We start from the raw sequence: 24,858 nt of genomic DNA on the forward strand, positions 1-24,858 counted from the left end.
TTCAACTATCCCTAAACAAAGTCCTCTGAGGTGCGTTTTGGATAAGCGCTGAGAGGAGGATGATATCTTATTGAAACAACGTGTGGCCACATTACCTGTTAGTATCTCCACAAAGGGTTTAGAAAGGGTTATCCTGGGACCCTGTGCACCGTGTACGACGACCCTTGATGTGTTAATTACATTGTTTGTGGTCTCCTGTGTCGTTGGTATATGTAAAACCCCAAGACCAAACTTGAGGTTTACTTTAGGATTTTCTGTTTGTCCTTTTGGGTTTTTCATTTCATTTTGTTTGGTACTGTTTTTCCATTTATAGCCAAATCAGCTTTGTGATATTCAAAACTTTTACTGATGTCAAATGGAGGAAAGGAACGGGAAAACCAAACAAAATGAAACACTTGTCTGTTCTTATCCTAGAGGGGACATTCCCGGGAAGAAGAGGAAGCTTCCACTTGGTTCCTAAAATCACCAAAAGCTGCAAATAGACATAAAAGTCTTTTCCATAAATATTAGTAAAAAGGCTTTAGTGATCTAGGCAAGTGACCTTGACTTGTCCCATCTGCCAAAAAGAAACCCAATTTGAATCCAACTTCTTTTGTAACTGATGGGTTTGACACTGTTGTACCTGACTCATGGCTGAAATTTTGGAATGGAAACTGTGAGGTCCCTGTGTTTGTACCTGTATTATAGATGTGTGGCATCACCAAAGTTAATTTGTAAAAGAGTTCTATTTAATTGGCTTAAAGGAAACTAAGTCCTTATATAAACATTCAAATATAAAAGAAACAGGCTGGAATGAATTTTGCATTCATGTGATCCAGGAAATATTCAGTATTGAATTAATATCTGGTATTAAAGTTAGCTTAAGTTTGTTGGTGTGATTAATATGGACATGTCTTTAGAGTCATCAGTATTAAATACAATGCTTTCATTGTACCTAGGTTTACTAGAAATCAAATAAGACCTTATTATTCCTGTTACAGAGTTTGTCAGCAAGAAAAATAATATGACAAAGCTTTTAAGTAAATAAAATAGAGGTAAATGAGGTGTAAGAGTTTTACTCCATAGGAATAATTATGTCTTGGGAATGTCTTGAATGTCTATCTAAAATAGTCTCTCCAGATTTTTGTAACTTAAAACTAAACTAAGTTGAATGAAGAGAATTCGTTGACTATCTGGGTCATTTTAAATAGAAAAAAAATATTAGAACATTAATTGCCGGGCAGGTCCAAGTTTTCCTACCTTTGCCTTCCTAGGAGAGGAAGGTATGACAAACAGTTGACAATTACTTGCTCCTTGGTTTTCACTAGAGATTAAGGTTTTAAGGTTAAGACTTACAAGAGAAACATTTCAGTATGCAAAGATGTAGAATGTGTGTTTTCAGTGAAGAAGGTATGAGGAATGAAAATGCATTTTGTTAAAGGGAAAAAGGTGGTTTTGTCCTACAGCTGGTTGTTTCTGAGGGGAAGAGAAAGTGAGAGACAGATAAATATGGATACAGAAAGTTATGAAAGGTTTGTGGAAGAGGCACACAGAGTTTTGTGCATGGTCAGGATTGGCTAAGATAAGATTGAACTTAATTAAGAAAATGAATTTTAAAGGTAAAGTGGTACAAAGCCTGAATTTGATTCTCTAAGAGGACAAAGTTCTTTAAATATTGAACTGCTTTTGATAACTGTGAGTTTCTTTAAGTGATTTGTATTTGCCTTTGTGATCTTTTATTATCACTCGTTAAAACATTTTGCAATTTTTGACAAAATTCCCAAAGATCAAATTCTAAATGAAGTTCATTTGACCTCTAGCTGACTTTGGGGTTTTCCAAAGGGTCCTTGAAACACCTCAAAGTATTTCCTCTCTCTCCAGCTGAGAGAGAGTAATATTAAACTAACTAGGCTTATTTGGTATGTTAACTCATGTGAGAAGCATTGTCAAATAAATGGTGATAATACTTCTTAGACTGTATCATATGGGTAAAATGTTATTACTATATACATTCTAGAAATTATATGGAACTCCTAAAATTCTGGTATATCTGGTAAATGATATCAGTCATAATTTTAGTAATTAAATTGTATGTCACAGTAAGTAACCGACTTTCTTTTCAGCTACATTGTATTCCCAGTTGGTTGATGTCAAAGCAAAAAGCCATCATTTTAATGGTTTTACAGTGGCTTGTGAATGACTCGACATCTATTTTGTGAAGAAGCAGGGAGGAATGATGAAATCCTTTATGTGCAAGTATTTGTGCTATTACATCAGAGAAAATAAGAAAAGGAAGAGAACGAGGGAGAGGATATGTCGTTTCAAGCCTTAACTCCTCCAGCCGAGATAGCTCTTCCAGCCTCTCTGGCCATTATGCCAAGATATCCATCCCTTCCACCACCTCTTGTTCCTATCCAGCCCCGGTTCCTGACACTGGGACTCAGGACTTGCCCTCCTTCTCAGGATCAATTAGAAAAACCTATGTTAGTTTCTGGGGCACAGGGACTTGGTCTGGTATCACCATCTAAGACCCGCTAGGGCACCCAGTTTGGGCCAGGAGCCACTTCCAGGTCAGGGCAGTTTCCATTGTTATTATCGCATATAGGGGGCTAAATGCAAGCGACCAGCCAGCTGGGTTTCTCAGACTTTTTTTTTTTTTTTCATGGAAAGGCATTTTATTTTATTTTATTTTATTTTTCTTTTTTAACATCTTTATTTGAGTATAACTGTTTTACAATAGTGTGTTAGTTAAAGGCATTTTATTTTAAACATAGCAGTGCATACATGTCAATCCCAAACTCCTAATCTATCCCTCTCCCCTACCCTTCCCCACTGGTAACTAAAAGTTCATTCTCTAAGTCTCGGACTTGTTTAATTGGAAAGATCGCAACCCTACTTTATGGGACTTGAGACCCATTTCAGACTTCTGACCTCGAGAAATGTAAGAGAATAAGTTTGTATTTTAAGTAATTAAGTTTGTGGTAATTTGTTATACTGACAATAGGAAACTAATACAGCTAGTAAATAGCAGCTTTCTAATAGCTGCTTGAATATCATTTTAGAATGAGCTCAGCATGGGTATGAAGAAAATGGTCCCTATTCTTCGTGGCCTTTTATAGAGGAAGGAGAGGAAGCTACTTTACCAAATGGTTCTTTCAAAAATAGGTTTAGGGGACCGGGGGCAGGGTTTATGCAGGAGGATAGAGAGTAGGTCTCTTGAAATTCCAAAAACATTGAGTTTAGGAAAAGAAGTAGGTTCCATAGAGTTTACTCCTTTTTTAGAGACAAGAGGGTTAAGAGGCAGACGTGCTGTCTTAACTAGCTGAATTAGCCATCTAGAATAAACAAAGCTCTACTCTTGAGCTCTTTAACCACTTTTTATAGAGCATATGTGGCTTACCAATCCTGTCTTCATGTCCCGCTCTTTTTAATGGAAAAATCACTTCCTGACACCCAGTTGTTAGTAGGGTCCCATGCTTGGAGAAGACTGGAGATTACCATCTATTAAAACTTTTTGGTTGACCTACTGCAATTTTGTCAGCCTATGAGCACACAAGCTTTGCAACCTGAGATGATCTTACCCACACTACAAATGCCTTTAAAAAAACCCACTCAGATCAAGCATCGCTTCTTTTTCAGACTACTCTCTATCGTAGACAATGATAGCTATTGGTTGTGAACTTCCCAGCAAGATTTCTTCCCTCTTCCTCTTATCAGAGCCTGCCTCCTAACCACAGGTGTAGGCAGGTGAACCAAGCTTGACTGATCAGTGTCCCTCCCTGGGATTGATATATAGACACTGGAATTTCTGGAAGTGACAATACCAATCTGGGGTTATCTTCCCACTATGTTAGTTGAGACTGTCCTGAGAATAACTCTGTACAGAGACTGCTATAAATGAGGAAAACAGAGCAGAACAACACTGTGACTATGGCATTGAGTCCCAAGTGTTAATCTCTACATCCCTATCCTATAGATTTCTCTTCAACCTTGTGAGCTCCATGTTCTTTACAGCTGCATAAACCAATTCATTCCGTTTTTGCTTCAGTTAGTTTGAATTGTGTTTCTGATTCTTTTGACAACTAAATGAGCACTTCTCGTCACATTAGAAAATATGTCAGTGTATAAAGGTTAAATTCTATTTCAGTGAATTCCAGAGAACCTACTTTGTCATTGGAGAACATACTTTGCATAATCCTAATTCTTTTAAAATTTATTAAGACTTGTGTGATGGCCCAGGAGGTGGTGCATCTTGATTAATTCTCCATGTACATTTGAAAAGAATGTGGATTCTGCTGGTGTTGTAGGATGGCTTATTCTATAAATGTCAGTTGGGTCAAACTGGTTAATAGTGTTGTTCAAGTCTTCTAAACTCTTATAGATTTTCTGCCTATTTGCCATATCAATTATTGAGAGAGAGGTATTGGAATCCCGACTATAATTGTGGATTCTCCTATTTCTTCTTACAGTTCTATCAGTTTTCACTTCATCTGTTTTGCTCTGTTATGAAGTGCATATACATTTAGGATTCTTATGTCTTCCTCTATGAAATTATCCCTTTGCTATTATGAAATCTTTCCTTTTATCTTTCATAATATTCCTTGTTCTGAAGTCTGCTATGTTGGATATTAATATAGCCCATTGATGCAACTTTCTTTAATTACTATTTTTATAGTCTATTTGTTCCATGCTTTTACTTTTAACATATATGCATCTTCATATTTAAAATGAGTTTCTTATATGTAGCATATAGTTAGGTCTTGCATTGTGATCCAGTCTGACAATCTCTGCCTTTTAATTGGAATATATTGACCACTTAAATTTAATGTAATATTTTATTTTATTGGATTTAAATATATCACCTTGCTATTTGTCCCATAGGTTCTTGGTTACTTTTTTCCTTTTCCTGCCTTCTTTTGGATTAACTGAGTATGTCAGGATTCCATCTCCATTATTGCTATCGTCCTTTATTTTATTTTTTAGTGTTGGCTCCAAGGTGTATAATATACATCTTTAACTTATCACCGTCTATATTCAAGTACTATTATATCACTTCCTGTATAATGTAATAGCCTCACAATAGTATACTTTCATTTCTATTCTCCTTTCCTTTATACCACTGTTGTCATACATATGACTTCTATATATCATCAACCCCAAAATATATTTTATTTATTAATTTTGCTTTAAGCACTTATCTTTTAAAGTCACTTTAAAATAATAAAACATTGTCTTTTATAATTACCCACATATTTTTCATTTATCATACTTTTTATTCCTTCATTTATATATATAGATCCAAATTTCCATGTAATATTAATTTCTTTCCACCTAGAGAACTTTCTTTAAACTTCTTGTAGCACAGTACTACTGGCAAAAAGTCTCTTAGCTTCTACTTGTCTGAAAAGTCTTTATTTGTCTTCAGTTTGAAAGATATTCTTAGTATAGAAATTCTAGGTTGATAGCATTTTGTTTTGTTTGTAAAGGTGTTGCTCCACTGCTGTCTAAGTTGCTTTATTTCTGACAGGAAGTCTACTGCCATACTTATTTTGTTATTCTGAACATACTGTGTCTTTTTTTTTCTCCTTGGTGCTTTTAGAGTTTTCTCTTTATCACTGGTTTTAAGCAATCTGCTTATAATATGCCCTAGTGTCAATTCCTTCATCTTTCTTCTGCTTGAGTTCATTGACCTTCTTGAATCTGTAAGTTTATACTTTTCATCAAGTTTTGAAAAAATTTAGTCAGCATTTTTTCAAATATTCTCCTATTCCTTCTTTCATACCTTTCCTCTGGAACTCTGATTACACATATGTCAAGTTTGTCAGTATTTTCCCACAGATCCCTGATGGTATGTTCACTTTTTTCAGGCTTTTAAAAATATTTCTTTCATTTTACGAGTTTCAATTGCTATGTTTCCAAGTTTACCACAATGTCCAATCTGCTGTTAATCCTATTCACTATAATTTTCATTTCAGTTATAGTTTTTCATTTCTGGAAGTTATGTTTAGTTCTTTTTTAGTCTTTCCTTTCTATTCTCATCATGTTCATCTTTTTCATAATATTCTTGACCATGTTTACAAGATTCATAAAGCTGTTTTAAGGTCCTTGTCTGCTAATTCCAGCAGCTCTGCTGTTTCTGGGTTTGTTTCTATTGATTATTTTCTTCTCATTAGGGGTGTCATATTTTCCTGGATACTTTGCATGCCTGTTAATATTTTTATTGGATACTAAACGTTGTGAACTTTATATTATTGGTTGCTAGATTATGTTGTATTCATTTAGTGTGGGACTTCGTTATGCATGCAGTTAAGTAACTTCATATCAGTTTGATTCTTTCATGGCTTGCTTTTGATAAACCTGAGAAGCCTTTAGTCTAGGACTTATTTAGCCTCAGTGCTAGGGAGAGCCCTTTCTGAACTCTGTATGCCCATTTATTACAATCTTTTCCCTCTGACAGGTGGGAATGTGACCTGTTCCTAGTCCTATGTAAGCTTGGGAAAATTTCAGCTTCTTTTTGGTGGTTCTTTACCAAACTTTTTCTGCCCCCCAAAAATCAAGAGACCTCTCTGCACATCTCTGGAGCATTTATATTCTCCCTCTCTGTCCCTCCCTCCCTCCCTCTCCTCCAGCGTATGTCTACAAATGTAGCTGCCTTATCCTTCCTGCCCTTCATCTCTGGCTTTCTTAACTCAACAAGACTGCTGTGTTGTGTTTGGGTTTCCCCAACCTGTGCTATGGCCTGGAAACTGCCTCCAGGTAAAAACTGCAGCAATCATATGACTCACTCATTTGCTTTCCTCCTCTAGAGGTCATCATCCTGCACTCCCTATTTTTCAGTGTCTGAAAACAGTTGTTTCATATAACTTATCTGATTTTCCAGTTGTAACAGCAGGTGAGCAAATTCTGTACCAGTTAATCCTTCACAAGAATAAGTAGGGTTTTTCCCACTCTATTTTGGTTGTGCTGTTTATTTAGTTTTGCTATTATTGTGATGGTTTTTCTTTTGTATGATATATCACATCACATTCAGATGTACAGCAAAACTGGTCTGTAATTGCTCTGATCTCAAGTGCTGAAGACCAGTGGAAGAGAGGGGGGATTAGAGACAAAATTTTAGCCCAATTTGGATGAATCATTCCATTGCACAGTTTAAACTGTCTCTTGAATTAGCTCAATTTTTGTTTGGATGAGAAAATAGTATCCAATCTTTCAGAGTTCTGCATCCCCGTAGGGTAACCAATATGTAGTAGTTTGCCTCCAAAGTGTTTCAGTTCTAGCACCCAAAGTCCTGCATCCTGGGAAACCTCTCAGTTCCAGGGAAATTAAAACAATTGGTCACTACATCCCTCCCACTTCTCTCCAAGTTGGTATCTGAGTGGTGAGGCAGCGATGTGTTTTTCCTATCCCTGTGGTTGCAGAGGAAAGATTGAGTGTGAGTCAAGTGAGCAGTGGATTTTTACTAGCCACTAGCCAGAACTAGTGAACAGAGATTCAACTGGTTACATTCCTGGTTATTCTATTGGAGCTGTAGCAACATGTCTAGGGAGCAATGGCTATCTACTCTTTTTTTTTTTTTAATTTTAAATAATTTTTATTGGAGTATAGTTGATTTACAATGTTGTATTAGTTTCTGCTATAAGCAAAGTGAATCATTTATACATATGCATATATGTATACATATATCCACTCTTTTTTAGATACTTCTCCCATATAGGTCATTATACAGTATTGAGTAGAGTTCCATGTGCTATACAGTAGGTTCTTATTAGTTATCTGTTTTATATATCGTAGTGTATATATGTCAATCCCAATTTCCCAATTTATCTCTTTTCCCCTTTCCCCATTGGTAACCATAAGTATGTTTACTACATCTGTGACTCTGTTTCTGTTTTGCAAATAAGTTCATCTGTACCATTTTTTTAGATCCCACATATAAGTGATATCATATGATATTTGTCTTTCTCTGTCTTACTTACTTCGCTCAGTGTGACAATCTCTAGGTCCATGCATGTCGCTGCAAATGGCATTATTTTGTTCTTTTTCATGGCTGAGTAATGTTCCATTGTATATATGTACAACCTCTTCTTTATCCATTCATCTGTTATCTACTCTTGATGACTAGGATATACTTCAGTCTCACTGGCACAAGGAACCCATGTTCCCATGAACTCACAGGCTAGGACTCCCATTCTTCCCCCAGCCCGAACCACCTGCCCCACAGCCTCAAGTATAGGGCCACTGTGTGGAAGCCCACATTGGCAAGCTCTCCAGATAGCACTCCTAGCTACCTTTGGCCTTTCTCCATAAGACTTGCTGGAAATACTTTATTTTATCCCCAACCTGGGAGTTCCCATGGAGCTTTTTCTGCCTCACCACACGATCAGAGTTTAGCTTGATGTGGTCACCCTCAGCTTGTTGTGAGGACAGGCAGTGAATAATCACCTTCCACAGTCTCAAACGGAAAGTGGGTCAGTCAAGCTCATCTGTGATCAGGATTTTTCTTAACTTAATATATCTTTCCAACTTGAAACTTGATCCTGGGAAGGGCTGATCTTGATGCATGTCTGACCATTGGTTTCTTCTCTTCCTGGCTCCTTATTTTCTCACCATTCTTGGGGAGCTGAGAAAGGTGGAATTTTTGACTTTTACTTCTTCTTTATCATTTGCTTCTACTACAGGCCTCAAGTATAAACTAAAACTGACCCACCAGGTATAACTCTTATAGCATAAAAGGTGGAGACTTTACAAAATCATAATACTTTTTTCCCTACCAATATAGCCTAGCTTTCTAGATGTACATGTCACAATTTTAATATTAACTCTCTCTTCTTACACTTTAGCTATAACATTTAAACTCTTCCCTTACCCCCTCCATGACCAGTCAAAAGCAAATTCAAAAGAAAATTCTGTTTGTATTTTACAATTACATATGATGTTCAAAACTTTACTTTTAACCTTCTTTAGTTTTAAATGTATTTCTTGAGGACAGTATTCTTTTGAATTTTCTTTTTTGAAGTTTTTGTCTTTCTATGAGTTTTGTCCTTTACATATGGGCATAACTGATACCCTTGTCTTACTTCTGTTATTAAGTTTTCTATTTTTAGGGCTCCTTGCTGTAATTACCTTAAAAACTTTTGTATTATTATGAATTTTTTTTGTTGGTTGTGATTTGTAAAGTAGACATCATACTCTTAAACCTGATAGTACAGTGTTTCCTAAGGTTTCATGGGTTGTAAGGGTTTTTATTTATAACTAAAGAATTCTCTCATTAAGTAAGTTTGGGAATTCAGGATGATATAAATTTTAAAATGCTTCTTATTGTAGTTCTTCTTATAATTTTTAGTTTATTAATGAATTTTAGGCTCCAAAAGTAGAATACAGGATATACCAAATTTATTTGATCACAGAATCCCATTTTCAGTGAACCTTTAGTGAAACAATTATTCTCAATTAATAAAAATTAATTGAGAAATGCTATGCTAGTGATTTCCTAGTATTTAAACAATATGCACATCTATTTATGTGAATATTAATAAATTAAAAGTATCTCTCATCGTCATCTGTGTGAGATATTCTTTTTCTCCTCGGGTCCATTTTCCATCCTTCTCCAATCTGCTTGAAGGCTCAGAGGCTGTCCTCTATGGACTTCTACTGGGTTCCCCCATCCTGAGGCTCTCAGCTGGGTCAGCCAGTGGGAGGCTCTGGCAGGAGATGGGAGGCTGTGAGGAAAGAGCCCGTTATTACTCTCCTGGTTCCCTTCCTGTCAGGCTGTGGGTTGGCAGTGCTCTTCTCTTGAAGGCAGCAGCTCCTGATGGAAAGCCAATTCTACAGTTACTGCTCCAGCTCCAGCTCTCTCTAGGTTCCAGAAACCATTCCATTCCCTTATCTCTTCAGGCTTAGGGGTTGGTAACAGCTACCTGCTATTACCACTGCCAAGGTGTTTCACCATCTATTGCTGGTTCCACATAACCCTGTCTAAGGTTTATGATAAATCATTTCTTCATTAATCTCTACTTGATTTCACCATTTGAGTGAGTTACCTATTTCCTGTTAGTTTCCTGACTCATATAATGTCTGTTTATAATGTTGAAATAAATTTACACTTTCTCACCCCCTCCCCCTTCCAACCACAATTTTTGTTAGTTAATATGGAATTTTAGATGGAATTTCAGAGTTTTCAATTGTTATTATTATCATTTATTTTAGGCTGAGATTTTTGTCTGCAGGAAATATTAGTGACATTTGCATTTCGTTTCTTCAGTCATACTTATTATTTAGAATAACTTTTGTTTAAACTGTTTGAAGGCTCATTTTTAGTGATTTTATGCTGGGTCTACTCCATTCTTGAATACTTTACTTTGCTTAATCACTCAGTTACCTAGAGTGATTGTCAGAAAGAATATATGAGTTGTATATTTTAAAAGTCATTGCATAGCTTAAAATATCATTCTGTTTCCTTCTCAAAACAATGCTTTGGCTCGGTATAAAATTCATGAATCCGCATTCCTTCAGTTCCTCTACATGATTTTTCCAATATCTACTATATTTTAAATAATGGAGAAGTAGTCTGGTGCCAACCCAATTTTTCTTTGAGGCCCTATATGACCAGCCTCCTTCTCATCACTGCCAGCCAAAATTTCAGGGAAGAGTTCCCTGTATTTCAGAAAACTCTCCTTCCTTCCTCCACCTCTCTCTCCTCTCTCTGTCTTACACACACACACACACACACACACACACACACACACGCGCGCGCGCGCACGCACACACGCACTTTAAGACCATGAAAATATTCTGCTCTTCAAATTTTCCTATGAGATATATCATTTAGTAATGTTTCTTGCCTGATTCCATCTTTACCATGATGCTTGCAAAATAGTTCTCCAACTTTTACTACTTGGTCTCTGGCACTTAACTGTAAGCAAGAGTTTTTCTTTTCTCCCTGAATTATTTATCCATTTGTTATCGGTATGGATGCATGATTTCCTGTTTTTTCAGTGGTTTACATTTCATTATTATACTTAATTTTTTTTTAAACCCACATTTGTTTATTTATTTATTTTTGGCTGTGTTGGGTCTTTGTTTCTGTGCGAGGGCTTTCTCTAGTTGGGGCAAGCGGGGGCCACTCTTCATCGTGGTGCGCGGGCCTCTCACTATCGCGGCCTCTCTTGTTGCGGAGCACAGGCTCCAGACGCGCAGGCTCAGTAGTTGTGGCTCACGGGCCCAGTTGCTCCGCGGCATGTGGGATCTTCCCAGACCAGGGCTCGAACCCGTGTCCCCTGCATCAGCAGGCAGATTCTCAACCACTTTGCCACCAGGGAAGCCCAATATACTTAATTTTTTTCATGTTCAGATTTTCCCAGACCTGTCCAGTGGGAGCCTTTTCAATCTGAGACACCCTCTCTTGACATTCAGTTGCTCATTTACAACAAAATTAAGATGCAGGTAATAAGATTCCTAAGCTCAAATCACCAGCCTGTTCTAGAAACTACCATCATTTTCTCTTTGTATGTTTCCCCATGGCCAGAATAGGCATTAGACAGCAGTCTACTGAGTTCATTCTATATTTCTTCAAGTCTTTTCTGATGACATATTCTTTTGTATACTGATTGCTACAAGCTTCTGTATATACTCGTGTGTATCTAAATTAGAGAAGTCTGTACATATGATTCTTTTTTTTTGTTAGATCACCATAAAGCAAGATCTGACATTTTGAACATAAGTTCAAACGTGCTTATGCAAAAATCCATCTAAAAATACGAGCCTTATGGCTGCACAGTCTAATGATGTGTGTATATGTGTGTGCACACATGCGATCATGTCCACTATTGCTGGAAACCATCCGAGAAACAGGCTGTCCCTTATTAAAACCATAGTGAAAGTAGCATTGGGTGCAGGTGGTTATCAAAACCAGACCAAGCTTGATGCTTGCAAGTCGTTGCTACTGGGATCAGTGAAGTCCATCAGGACACTGATGAGGGAGGAAGCTGCAATGAATTAGAACTGAAGTCAAGTCCAGGGTAGAGACTAGATGCCAGGTACAAAACAGAAGGCTCTAGCCTCCAGGCCAGGGAGAATCAGAGGCGGAAGCAGCCTAGTACCCTGGATAGCTCCCTGTGCAGGACAGCTTTGCTGGGCAAAGTGAGGCTTTTCCTCGGAATGACATCTTGATTTCCTGCTCTGTCTGGGATTCTCAGGTACTTAAAAGCTCTTATCCCCTTTGTGTTCCCATCCTTCCTTTATCCAACCCTGTGACCATTTCCATTCTTGTGATGGTTGATTTTGTGTGTCAACTTGACTGGGCCGTGGAGCCCCCAGATAATTAATTGGTCAAGCATTATTCTGGGTGTTTCTGTGAGGATGTTTCTGGATGAAATTTACATTTGAATCAGTAGACTGAGTAAAGCAGATTGCCCTCCCTGGTTGGGAAAGAGCCTCATCCAGTCAATAGGGGGCCTGAATAGAACAAAAAGGCTGAATAAGAGGGAACTCCTCTTAACCAGCTGCCTTTAGCTATCACATCAGAGGTTTTTTTCTGCCTTCAGACATGAACCGAAGCATCATCTCTTCTTGGGTCTTGAGCCTACCAGCTTTGGGTGGTGGAACTTACACCATCAGCTCTCCTGGGTCTCCAGCTTGGGACCTGTCTGTCTCTATGATTGCATGAGGCAATTCCTTATAATAAATCTATATATTGATAGATAGATATTCTTTTGGTTCCATTTTTCTGGAGAACTCAAATACAATCCTCTTAAGAGCTGCAATTTTTACATTGAGAGGGAGGGTCTCTCGTGAAATATTCATATCTTTAGAGAGATCTACAAAGCCTAGAAGTAAGGACCCTGGGACATAGCATCAAACAAACAAAGAAAATTAATGGCATTTTCCTCTTTACCTCTATGTGAGTATTTCATATGAGTGTCATCTCTCAGGATATATTCCTGCATTTGCACGCAGCACATGCAGGCCTCCGAGGGCTATGAGCTACAGCCCATAAACTCCTATTTTAACCCTCTCCTGCCTCTCAGCCTGTGGCACGCAGCAGTCACCCTGAGCCGGCACCCAGAGTTCCACGGCTCTCCCTTCCCAGCGAGGCTGCCACATGTCACCGAGAGCTGCAGTTCGCTCTCACACATTTTGCATAATCAGTTTCTATTCTGTCGTGTTCTCTCACACATGGTGCTCAGAGACTTCTGGAAAATAGGGAACATTTTTCAGTTCAGTTGAGTAGCATAATTTTACGTTGTGCTCAGACTTTTTGGTAAATGAAGGCAGTTACTCACATATCTGTCAGATGAAGAGAAAGACACATAGTTGAGTAGAACCTGTTTTTAGATCCACAGACCACTCCTTTTCCTCTATCCTCCTGAGAAGAGCCGTGATCTACACCATGGTTTCAGAACCATGCTGTTTGCATTCAGATTTATAACTTAATCTGCTACTTGCGTTTCTGCAACAGCTTTTAAATGGTTCCCTCCTTTTAGTACATTTTCTTATACATTCTACAGGCCACTCCCAGATCAAACTCCTGAAAGCACAATTTATGCTCAGCTTAGAGACCCCATTTTACCGTCGACTGGCTGCCCAATCTGTTAAGGTCGCCCCTTCTCTGAGCCTCACCTTCCTGAAAAGTAACAATAGGATAATAATGTTGTTTCTTCCTTGAAGGGTTGTTAGGAGGATTCACTGAAAGACTGTATGTGAAGGGCTTGCTCAAAAGTCCTAGCAGGTGTTCATTATTTCTCAGAATCTGTCTATGGCTTCTCCTTACCTAAAGTTCAAACTCTACCCTGGCATTTAAACAACTCCAAGACCCAAATCCACCCAAACACCCCTTTGTTGTTTTGGCTTTCTATTACTCCCAGATATGAACCGTCTTTTCCAGCTGGACATGTGTACCCACATTCTCAGTGGGTGTGGCTGGTGTGAAAAAATGAAATCCAGGGAAATTCAGGACATTGAGGAAACGTGGCAGGAACAGCAGATGAGTTGGCAAAACTTAGATTTACATAAACATTTTAGACATCGATTTTTTTTCTCACTCGACTCCTGACGGTAGTGTGTACCAACTCAGCATCCTTAACTTGGAAAAAATGATCAAGGCTTGGTTTCTGGCTGTCACTCTTTTCTAAGTGTGTGACCTTAGGCTGCTCACTTTAACTACCTAAGATTTCCTTTCTTTCTCTGTCAAAGCTTTGAATGTTACCAGATTGTTGGGAGGAGTTGATGAGGCAATGTATGTTAAAAATAAAGAAAGAAAGTTAAAGGAAAATGTTAAAGGATTATACAAATGCTGGTTTGCCATTAATGGGTCATTGTGAGGACAGGTGAATGCACAGCGCTTGACAGACACCTGCGGAGCAGTTCTTTTGATCAACAAATCCTTGTGTAATCCCCTAGGGTAGATGATTCCATGATTCCCTCAATAGGTCTGTCCTAGAATTTCATAAGCAGTGCCATTCTAAGGGCAGAGGAAAAGCAGTTAAACAATCCCAAAGCACTAATTTCCCCTAAATTTGGAGAGCAGGTATTATCTGTGCAGGTAATTGCCTCGCCTCAGAGCACTCTTGGGTACTTCAAACCTCTTTCCATCTACAGCCAGCTTTTGATCATCTAGGGACTGTTCACTCCATTTGGGGCTTTGTTTTTCTTCCTCTTCCTGCCTACAGCCTTCTTCTTCATTATCCCCTACCCATTAGCACACCTCCCCAAGGGAGGACCAAGAAAGAAGGCATTGATGAGCTCAAGGAAGTCAATAAGAGTCCTTTTTAACAATTTAAACTGGTGAAAGAGCAGGTCAAATAAAATGTTGTCATGAGCACTCTGTGAATTTCATTCGTCTCTGACCACCCTTTCCCCTTCCACATAACCACAAGTAACTAGAGGTGGACTGAACTGGAGCCCTTCTCATATAAATTCAGCTTCTTTGGCAAAGAGCCACAAAGTGTAAGGGTCCCTCCTCCTCCCTTTTACAAATAATGAAATGCTGCTCATCTACTTAGAACTGCTCTTTGGAGCTTAAGGACATCAGGCCAGCGAGCGGGAGCCACCCAGAGCAGCTGTTTCGGAGCAATAGTCTTCATAACAGAAGCAAGCAGATCCCGAGGGAAAGAGCGAGTATCCTTCAGCCAAATCCAGATAGGGGCCCTGCATTCTTCACCTGAGCTGCATTCAGTAAGCGCACTTCCAAGACACATGGGCTCCCCTGAAAACGAGTCACTTAAACATCTGTGGGGAGACAAAGGGGAAACATGGGGAAGGAACACAGAAATGAATCTTTCAGCATAAATGTGAGAAGAAGTACACTGCAACTTGCAAACAGCCTTCTGTAGTGCATGCCATAAATTAACACAATATAAATTTATACATATTTACACTACATAGTCTCTAACTATATAAATCCTCAATACTCAGACTTGTGGGGTAGGTGTAAGAGAACAGTCCATATGTTTATTCATGTTCTGTGGAGCTCGAGGGAACTCAGTGATTTTATACACACACACACACACGCGCGCGCACGCACACACACACACACAGTATATAACTAAAGGTGATTCTAAATGCTTAACTCCAATTAATGCCTAACAACAAAACTCTATTTTAGAAAATGTTCCCATTTTTAAAGATGTTCACAGCCAAAGAAATTTTAATTGCATTTAACTGAGCAGTTACCTAGTTGCCTTATGTATGCCAAAACATCAGTAAATAGTTACTGATGTGTACGTAAAGATTGTATGGAGGAAGCTTTGTACTGAAGGAAAAGACACTTTAAATGACTTTTCTCCTAGGCTCTCCCATTGTATGAAAGAAAGCAGGATTAAAATACAAGACTTCATAATTTCTGCTTGGAAGCTCCTTAGTTGGTAAGAGACACTGTCATATCCAGGTAGCGGGGGAAGTCACTGGAATCAAGAGTCAGAATAGCTGGGTTCTGCTCTTGGCTCTGACATTTGCTGGCACATTCTCCTTGGATAAGTCACTTAACCTCTTGGAGACCGTATCCTTGGGAAGATAGTGACAACTGCCCCGAGTGCCTCAGAAAATGGCAAGAATCAATGACACAGAGCCGATGAGAAAGTCCTTGGCAACGGCAGTGTTTCTGCACACACTGTCAAGTCATTGTTATGGGTTCTTTCATAATTTGCTGCTAAGCAAACAAAATGCAAACAGTTTCTTTTACAGTTTTCTTGGAAGAAGCCTACAGCTGAGTTGCTGTTGACACTCTTTGTCTCAGAAGAATGCCGTCCACAACGGTCCGAGAGGTACATCCTCGCACCGATTGCCAACTTGCCTTTGCCTCATGCATGTGTGTGGGCAGGGACTGTCAGTGTGTCTTGGACATTGTCCAGTACCCAGTGGGTATTCATTAAATATGGAGTAACAGTAAGTATCTTAGGGGAAAATGGCTGTCTGACACAAACAACACAGCAATTCCCTCACATGTCACTACTTAAAGGTATAGCAGATGTAAAATGAGCAGAGCCTTTCTGTCCTGGCAGGCACCAAAGAATCACAAGAAAATAGAATTATGCTCATCTTTGCTAAAGTAACAACTGCTACACAGTGAAGGGTATAGAAGCTCCGTCTCTGCTTTGCTTTACACTGACAGTGAACAGAATCCTCTTCAGATAATGCCTTGTCTCTATTTCTGAATAACTTGTTTCTCCCACTTCGTGTTTGAGATTATATTAGTATACATCATTAGGGGGTTGGAGAAGAGAAACGCTTTCTTCTACTACCTCCTCCACATCCTTACAGGCATGGGAAAGGGCTACACATCACAGAGATGCCCTTAGACGCCATGTAACAGCCAAGACATCAACTGAGGATCACATAAAATAACTGAGTGATGCTATGTCCCTATAGACACCCCTGTCCACTACCACCACCACCACCACCATGCATTGTGGAGCAGTGAGAGGTCCAGCAGAATCACCCAGCCCCAAGCTCGGTGAAATCAGTAAGGCCTTCTGAGGAGCAGAGTCTGGCATGTGTAAGAAACAAGAACAGGACACACAGGGACACCATTTGAGAGCAAAGCCCCACTCAGCCTCCTCCCTAGGAGTGGAGCAAGGGCCTTGTGTGAAGGAACAAAGATATTTTAAAAGTTCTCTTTTTCACACTTTTTCTTTTTCTTTTTTTTCTTCTTCTTTTTTTTTTTCGGTATGCGGACCTCTCACTGTTGTGGCCTCTCCCGTTGCGGAGCACAGGCTCCGGATGCGCAGGCTCAGCGGCCACGGCTCACGGGCCCAGCCGCTCCGCGGCACATGGGATCCTCCCGGACCGGGGCACGAACCCGCATCCCCTGCATCGGCAGGTGGACTCTCAACCACTGCGCCACCAGGGAAGCCCTCACGCTTTCTCTTTTACTCCACCCACAGCCTGCTGGGGGTTAAGATGTGAAGTTGGGAGTGCCCAATCAAGAGTAACATTTTTAATTTTGAGATCATAGATTGCTTTCCTAATCTGATGAAATCTATGGATTCCTTTTCTAAAAAAAAAATGCATGTGACACAAAATTACAGATACAATGTTGGAAGGCTGACTGCCACTTCTAAACCAATTTCAGAGCTCATCTCTGAAGAATCAAGGGAAAGACAGCAAGGAGTGATGCTTTATTAGGTCTATTTTCTCTATAGGGCTAAAACGGGGAAGGAGTGTGTATTAGTTTTCTATTGCTGCTGTAACAAATCATCACAAACTTGGTGCCTTAAACAACACAAATTAATTGTCTTACAGTTCTGGAGATCAGAAGCCTAAAATTGTTCAGGCAGGCTCTGTTCTTTCTGGAGGCGCTAAGGGAGAATTGTTTTCCTTGACTATTCCAGCTTTTAGAGGCTGCTCAAACTCCTTGATTAACACCCTGCTCAATCCTGCGTCTGCTTTCATCATTATATCTCCTTCTCTGATTCTGATCCCCTCTACTCCCTCTTATAAGGACCTTGGGATTGCAGTGGACCCACCTGGGTAATCCATGATAATCTCCTCACCTCAAGATCCTTAACTGAATCACATCTGCAAAATCCCTTTTGCCATGGAAGGTAACATGTTCACAGGTTCTGGGATTTAGGAAGTAGACATCCTCAGGGGCCATTATTCAAACTACCACCTGGTGCTCGAAGGGTTTTACTTAGCAGAGGACCATTTGCTAGAATAGACAGGGGTTCAGGGCAGAAGAGCTAGCCAGAAATTGAAAGTGGGCATTTACTTATCACATCCTCCAAGCCTCTATCCTCATGGAAGTTACTGGATGGGAACCTAATCTGGGCAGTGGGGAGGAATTATTGTACTTCAGTGCTTGAGAAAGCATGATTCCCTTTTAAACCATGGTTCCAGAAAGACACTTGGTCTCACTCTAACTTGAATGGGACTGTTCCAACGAGATTATTGATAACTTTGAATGCACCAACACAAGAAGAAAAGGGAGCATTGAGGAGATGATCAAGCTAATTGAGGTTATATGCTGAGTCAGAATAATTTACATCACTCTCCCCTCAGTTTTCTGGATCTTTGAAAGTCATTTTCCCTTAAATTTCCAAAATACCTAGATAATCTCCCCAACTATCCCCTTCATTTCCTTCATTTTCTCTAGAGAGATAGGATAATGTAGAAGCTAGGGTCTGAACGTATAGAAAAGGAAGTGAACCTGGGCCATAATCTATTAGGACTTTATGATTTACCTGGAGGAACTTCTGCAGATTTCATATAACGCTAAGAGTGCTATTCTTAGCAAAATTCGCACTTGGTATGCTCAGTTTCAATATGAACTCAATATTTGAGGAAAAGGAAATTAAATCAGCATTTGGGTGGTTGTTTTCTTTTCTGATCTATACCAGACTGGTGTGTCTGGATCCTGTGATCAAGATAGAATGTCATTATCCTGGTTTTTGTCTGTGACCTGTCAGAATGGACGATTAGGTTTGAACTGAAAGGCAGCACATATGCTTCTGAAATGCTTAATTGTAGCAACAGAGAAACATTGAATAAGCTTCATGTTGAAAATGTTGTCAGTTCTCTTCCTAAGCCCTTCAGTGTTAAAACTGGGCAAAAATAGATGGTAGAGCAAAGGCTGTTGTTTCCCTGATGTTCTCAGAAGCCAGTTCCCAGTTCTTGGCTTAGCCTTAACTGCTGAGTTTGAACTGAGGCTGGTGAGCAGATAAATGCCATACAGTCCCCCACAATGGAAGTCAGATGTAGGCTTTGCATCTTTCTAGAGCATTGCACTAGAGTACTGTTGATGTGGTTCTTTTGCTTTACATGGAAAACCCTCCAGGGAAGTTTTGTGTGCTGTAAGCATGATCTCTGTTGGATCAGATAATAGGATCTATGTGAATGTAATACAAAAGAGAGAGAGAGAAGGGGAGGGGGTGCATGGTAACGCAGATTAGAAATTATGCAGCTGAGACTTTCATTTACTGGGGCACATAATATAAAAATGCCACTCTCTCAACTGCCGTTTTATTGTGGTTTCTCAAAGTTTGGGGGAAGATTATTTTAAAAACAAAACCAGTTTAACTCTCAAGAAGTCAGGCTGAAAAACAAAACTTGATATGTGTTTCCTACAAATACTCATCTACACTATGTTTTTAAACTGCACATGTTTTGAAGGTAGCACTTGAAATAAACAGTAGTGGATATGATTTCACCTGGATATCAATCAAGGAGTAATTGATTTGAAAAGGGGTCTTTTATTAAAAGAGGTATAGAAAATGTTTAGATAGCCTAGCTTAATGATTCAAAGGAGACAACGCATTTAGTGAGGATGCTACCTGTAGTCAGTCCTATGATAACTAAAAGAGACAGTGTCATGAAATTCCATACATGCCAAGAATGTTAATCTTGACATATGTAAATATGTAAAAAATGTTAGTTCTTGGCATGTTCCCTCCTGTAGGAGGGTTCTCCACAGAAACAGAGCCATTAAGAGACAGGTAGGTAGATGACAGATGACAGATAGATAGAGAATAGGTTTATTATCAGGAATTGGCTTATGCAGTTATGGAGTCTGACAAGTTCCAAGATCTGCAGTTCAGCAAGCAGGAGACACAGAAGAGCCAATATTGTAGTTCCCAGTCTGAGTCTGAGGGCCTGAGAACCAGGAAACCTGATGGTGTAGTTCTAGTTTGAAGACGGGTAGTCTTAAGACCCAGGAAGAGCGAAAGTTTCAGTTCGAGTCTGAAGGCAGAACAGAAACAATGTTCCAGCTCATAGGCAGTCAGGCCGAAGGAATTCCTTCTTACTCGCAGAGGCTCAGCATTTTTGTTCTATTCAGGCCTTCAGCTGACTGGATGAGGCCCACCCACATTAGGTAGAGCAATCTGCTTTACTCGGTCTGCTGATTCAAATGTTAATCTCATCCAAAAGTATGCCATCCATACGATGGAATATTATTCAGCAATAAAAAAGAGTGAAATACACATGCAACAAAATGGAGGTACCTTGAAAACATTATGCCAAGTGAAAGCAGCTGTTCATATTGTTCCATTTATATGCAATGTCCAGAGTAAGCAAGTCTATAGCGACAGAACGTAGCTTAGTGGCTCCTTAGGGCTGAAGGGAGGGGGTGGAATGGGAGGGTAGGGGGAACGATAGCTAAAGCGTAGGGGATTTCTTTTTGAGGTGAACAATATGGTCTAAAATTGATGGTGGTGATGGTTGCACACATCCACAAATATACTAAAACTGAGTGAATTGTACTTGGATACTTGCTATGCTAGAAATAAGCACAGGATGCTCTGGGAGCTGATGAGAAAGTTAGGAAAAGCTTTGTGGAGGAGGTGATGCTTGAGCTAGATTCTAAAATATTGGTAGAAATTGGCCTGTTGAAGAGAGAGAGAGGGAGAGAGAATAGGGAATGTAAAAGGAGAAAAGAAGGAGCGTATTAACACAAGAGAGGATAACATGAGCAAAGATTTGGGGGAAAGTAGTAGTGACGGAAATTTGGGTTTTTGAGCATGACAGTAGTGGGAATGGAGAGTTTGAGAAAGACTGGAAAAAGAATGTGATATGATATATATGGGTCATACTGGGACACCACAGACACTGTTGCATGTTTGATCCTTATGTAACATCTAAGTGTGTTTTAACCAAAAATATATGCTAGCATAGAAATGCCTGTAGAAGAAATCATGAACTGACCAGGTCACGAAATATAGCACAGAGCATGAATTGGCTGCATTAAATGTTGAGGTGTAGCTCTTATATCCCATGAACACCTTAAATTCATGAGTGAGCCATCCTCTTCCACCATTCCCCTCCAGAAATCCTCTTCCTGCTTCTCCTCACGTCTTTCTTATCTAACCTGGAAGCACTAAGTCAGAAAGACAGGTGTTAATTTAGGGGAAAAAAGTGTTAAGAGGTATAACATAATAGGCTGGTATACACAAAAAATTGCATGTTTACTGAAACATGTAAAACTTTCCCCATAAGTCTATAGGAGAACCTGGCCAGATACAAAACACTCTTTTTCAAACAAGAACAAAGGTGAAGGGCATAGAGAAAGAAGTGCAGTAACTGTGGATGAATTTTTAGGTGTTACAAGACATAATTATGCCACTGCTATGTCTGTGCAGTAATGATTGCTGACTTGCTTTATGTTTTTAAAGTCTTTTAAATGTGCTTCCAAAAAACAGTATTTTTAAATAAGTTTTGAAACACATAAGGGCTGAGAATACTGCTTTCAGTTATGGGGTTTATTAGGATAATGAAGCTAACTGCAGCACCAGACAAATCCCTATATCTCAGACACTGAATACAGTAAAGGTTTGTTGCTTGCTTATATGAAATGTGATATAATTTCCTCTTGAAGATACAACTTCTGGAGCATGCAGTGCTCAACAAAAGAGAGGGATAGAAGAGACATTGAGCTGTTAGCAGCCTTACCCTGGAAGTTTCACCTAGAAGTTTCACTTCCGTTCCCAATCCGTTGGTCAGAACCAGTCATATGGTCCCAATCTAACTCAAAGGAGGCTGGGAATACAGGGGTACACATGGAATATTTAGTGGGAACTGAATGTCCCTGTTACCTGTGTGTAATGAAGAACAAGGCTAAAGGCTGGGAGACCTCAGCCCTGGATTGGCAGTAGGCAATTATGTTGGGGGAGCAGGGCACACACAAGATGGGTGAATTGGGGGTGATAAAAGGAAGAGAGGAAGCAAGAATATCCAAGGCACCTGGCTGACAATTTTAGGTCTAAATATCCATCTTAGGAATTATCCAAGCCATTTAATTTCCTCCTTCCCCCTCTGGCCATCCCCTCCGGTTTACTGGAGAGTAGGCTTAGTAAGATAAAGAGATAAAAGTACAAAAGGGTAGAGACATTTTCTCTTTGTCAAAGGCCCAGTAGAGGAGATAATAACTCCTGATGAAATGAAGGTGGAATTCACTCACCCGTACTCTTTCTGCTTTTCACTCTTGCAAATAACTGAATAAGTAAATTCAGGGGTTTCTACTTAGGCTTATAGTATAGAAGAACTGGATGACCACAGCAACCACAGTGACATTTATATCTGACACAAGATGACTTTATTGAGGGAACCAGACCATCCCATCCTCCTACAGGACTCCCCCAGATCATCTCACCACCACATTTCCTTCTTCCCCTTCAGAAAGCACAGTATGTCAAAACCAGCAATGATAACCGCATTGGAAAGCCAGGCTGGGAAAGAGAAAAAGGGAAAGTTCAATCACTGCCAGTTCTGTTCCTTTCAGAGCACAGGTCACCTCAGATCATTCAGCAGGCCCAAAAGTGGTCCTCAGGCCATCATCTCTGCCTAGCCAGTGGCTAATGCTTAGTGAAGAGCCAGCAGCTTGTTTCCCGTGGCTTCAATAAGACCCAAGCGAACCGGTGGGCTTATCTTCCTGATCACAAACCAACAGATGCAGCAGATAGTGGTAATGTACTTTTCCTTGAGTGGGACTGAAAGTTTAGTGTCCTTTGAAAGCTTTAAAGCACTCCAGCAATGTGAATGGAGTCATTAGCTGGACTTCAGAACACTTCTCTTCCTACCCAACGGATTGTGGGAGAGACTGTCAGTAGTGACAAGGAGATACGTGGCCCAGTGGACCCTTTTCGCAATGGGGACACATACTTCCTAAATCCTGATTTGAAGAGAATAGCTCCCTATTTCTGGTGCTGCAGTTACCTATTTCCCCCATAAGGCTGTGTGTGTGTCTCAAGAAAAAAGATGTCTCATGCAATTTTGCATTTCCAGTATCTGTCACTGTCTGAAGCACAGCTAGGGGTGGGTGACAGAACAGATTACACCTTTGATCCCGGGCTTTCATATACACAGTTTAATTTTATTAAATGAATGAATGATGTCAGAAGTCTCAGACGTAGTCCCTGTGCATAAAGAATGAGAAGGAACCAGCCAAGCCAAGAGCAGGAGTATTTCTGACAGAGTGAACAGTAAAGGCTCTGAACCAAGAAAGAGGGTAGGATGTTAGAAGAACAAAAAAACAGAAGCCGTTGTGGCTAGAGCCTAGTGAATAGGGGAGAGTGGAATTAGATGAATTGAAGAAGTAGATGGAGCCAGATCATTCTCAGCCATCATCTCTTCCTGGCAGCCACCATCTTAAATATTCACCATGATCACTACCAGCTCAGTTCAGTGACCTTTTTTGGAGCTTCCATAGTAACCAGAATTTGCATCTCTCACTACTCTTTTGCCACCTTATGACTATCTTTTTGTGTGTTGGTTACCCTCTAGACAATGACCTTTCTGCAAAAAAGAATCCATTCATCTTTTTCTCTCTAGCATGCATGCCAACATGTATAGGTGGTCAGTAAATTTTTCTGGTACAAATGGATGAAAAAAAAGGTGACGTTGCAGGTCTCCCTTTGACAGTGGCTGGAACCAGCAGGATGATAGTGGTGTTAGGGATTCTAAGAGACAACTCATCTCCAAAAACACTTTGAGTTTTACCAGTGATATTTGACCTCCTTTCAAGAAGTCCTTTCCTCCTCCCACCCACCCCTCCTTCAGATTCTTTCTAAGGATGACCCACTTCTCACTAAGATTTCTTCCAGATAACAGGTTGTTGGGACCCTTCATTAAAGAAAAAGGTTTCCCCTTCAATGAAAATGACTGGAAACAGTGAAAAGACACAGTTTGAAGCTGAGGGCCCCCTGCCAATACGATGACCTAGTTAGGAACCAAAACAAAGAACAGATAAATCAGGGGAATAAAAGTCTCCCCACCACCCCCTTCCATCTTCTACTCACTGCGGTGACTTCTGTGAAGTTTTAAACTTGAGGAGCTAATTTAATTTTCTAGAATTGGAAAATCCCAACCCCTACCTCAAAAGTTCTTCCCAGAGAAGTGGAGATAGAATTTTATACACCCTAATGATGTGAGAAGGTCAGTTTTATTCTCACCTCTCAGAGGCACACTTCCCTCCATTATTTCTCATTCTCATTCTTCCTGTCGCCCCCCGCCAGTATATCTTGGAAAATTCATTTTTGTCTTACTGCTCTCAAAAATCACGACAGCTCAGCAACAACTCTCCACTTACTAATATTGGGGTGAGTTGGGTGTTGGAAGGTACAACCGAGTGTTGGTAAGGTGGGGAAAGAAAATTTCATTCTTTAGGGACATGGCTTTTAAATAGTTCTACTGAATTATCCCCTAATGGCAAAGGAGAGTCAAAGAGTACAGCTTAGGGTTTGGGGTCAGAGCATGAAGGAGGCATAGGCAAGCCTGAAACTTTTTTAAATATCTTGTTTAATCTTAAAAATTGCTGAGGGCTTCCCTGGTGGCGCAGTGGTTGAGAGTCCGCCTGCCGATGCAGGGGTCACGGGTTCGTGCCCCGGTCCGGGAAGATCCCACGTGCGGCGGAGCGGCTGGGCCCGAGAGCCATGGCCGCTGAGCCTGCACGTC

General features: G+C 40.0%; 2 long non-coding RNA genes across 3 annotated transcripts in view; one reads left to right on the plus strand and one right to left on the minus strand.

Moving 5' to 3' along the window:
• Positions 1-24,858, plus strand: part of LOC136792037 (uncharacterized) — a 161,400-nt gene that overhangs the window by 42,412 nt on the left and 94,130 nt on the right. The gene's annotated exons all lie outside the window — the stretch shown is intronic.
• The window catches only part of LOC136792036 (uncharacterized), a 109,006-nt gene continuing 98,947 nt past the window's right edge, over positions 14,800-24,858 (minus strand). Inside the window, exon 4 of the long non-coding RNA XR_010835157.1 lies at positions 14,800-15,204. This is a non-coding gene — a long non-coding RNA (uncharacterized lncRNA). The remainder of the gene's footprint in view (positions 15,205-24,858) is intronic.

Source organism: Kogia breviceps, chromosome 10 (assembly GCF_026419965.1).
Source record: "Kogia breviceps isolate mKogBre1 chromosome 10, mKogBre1 haplotype 1, whole genome shotgun sequence".
NCBI lineage: Eukaryota > Metazoa > Chordata > Mammalia > Artiodactyla > Physeteridae > Kogia > Kogia breviceps.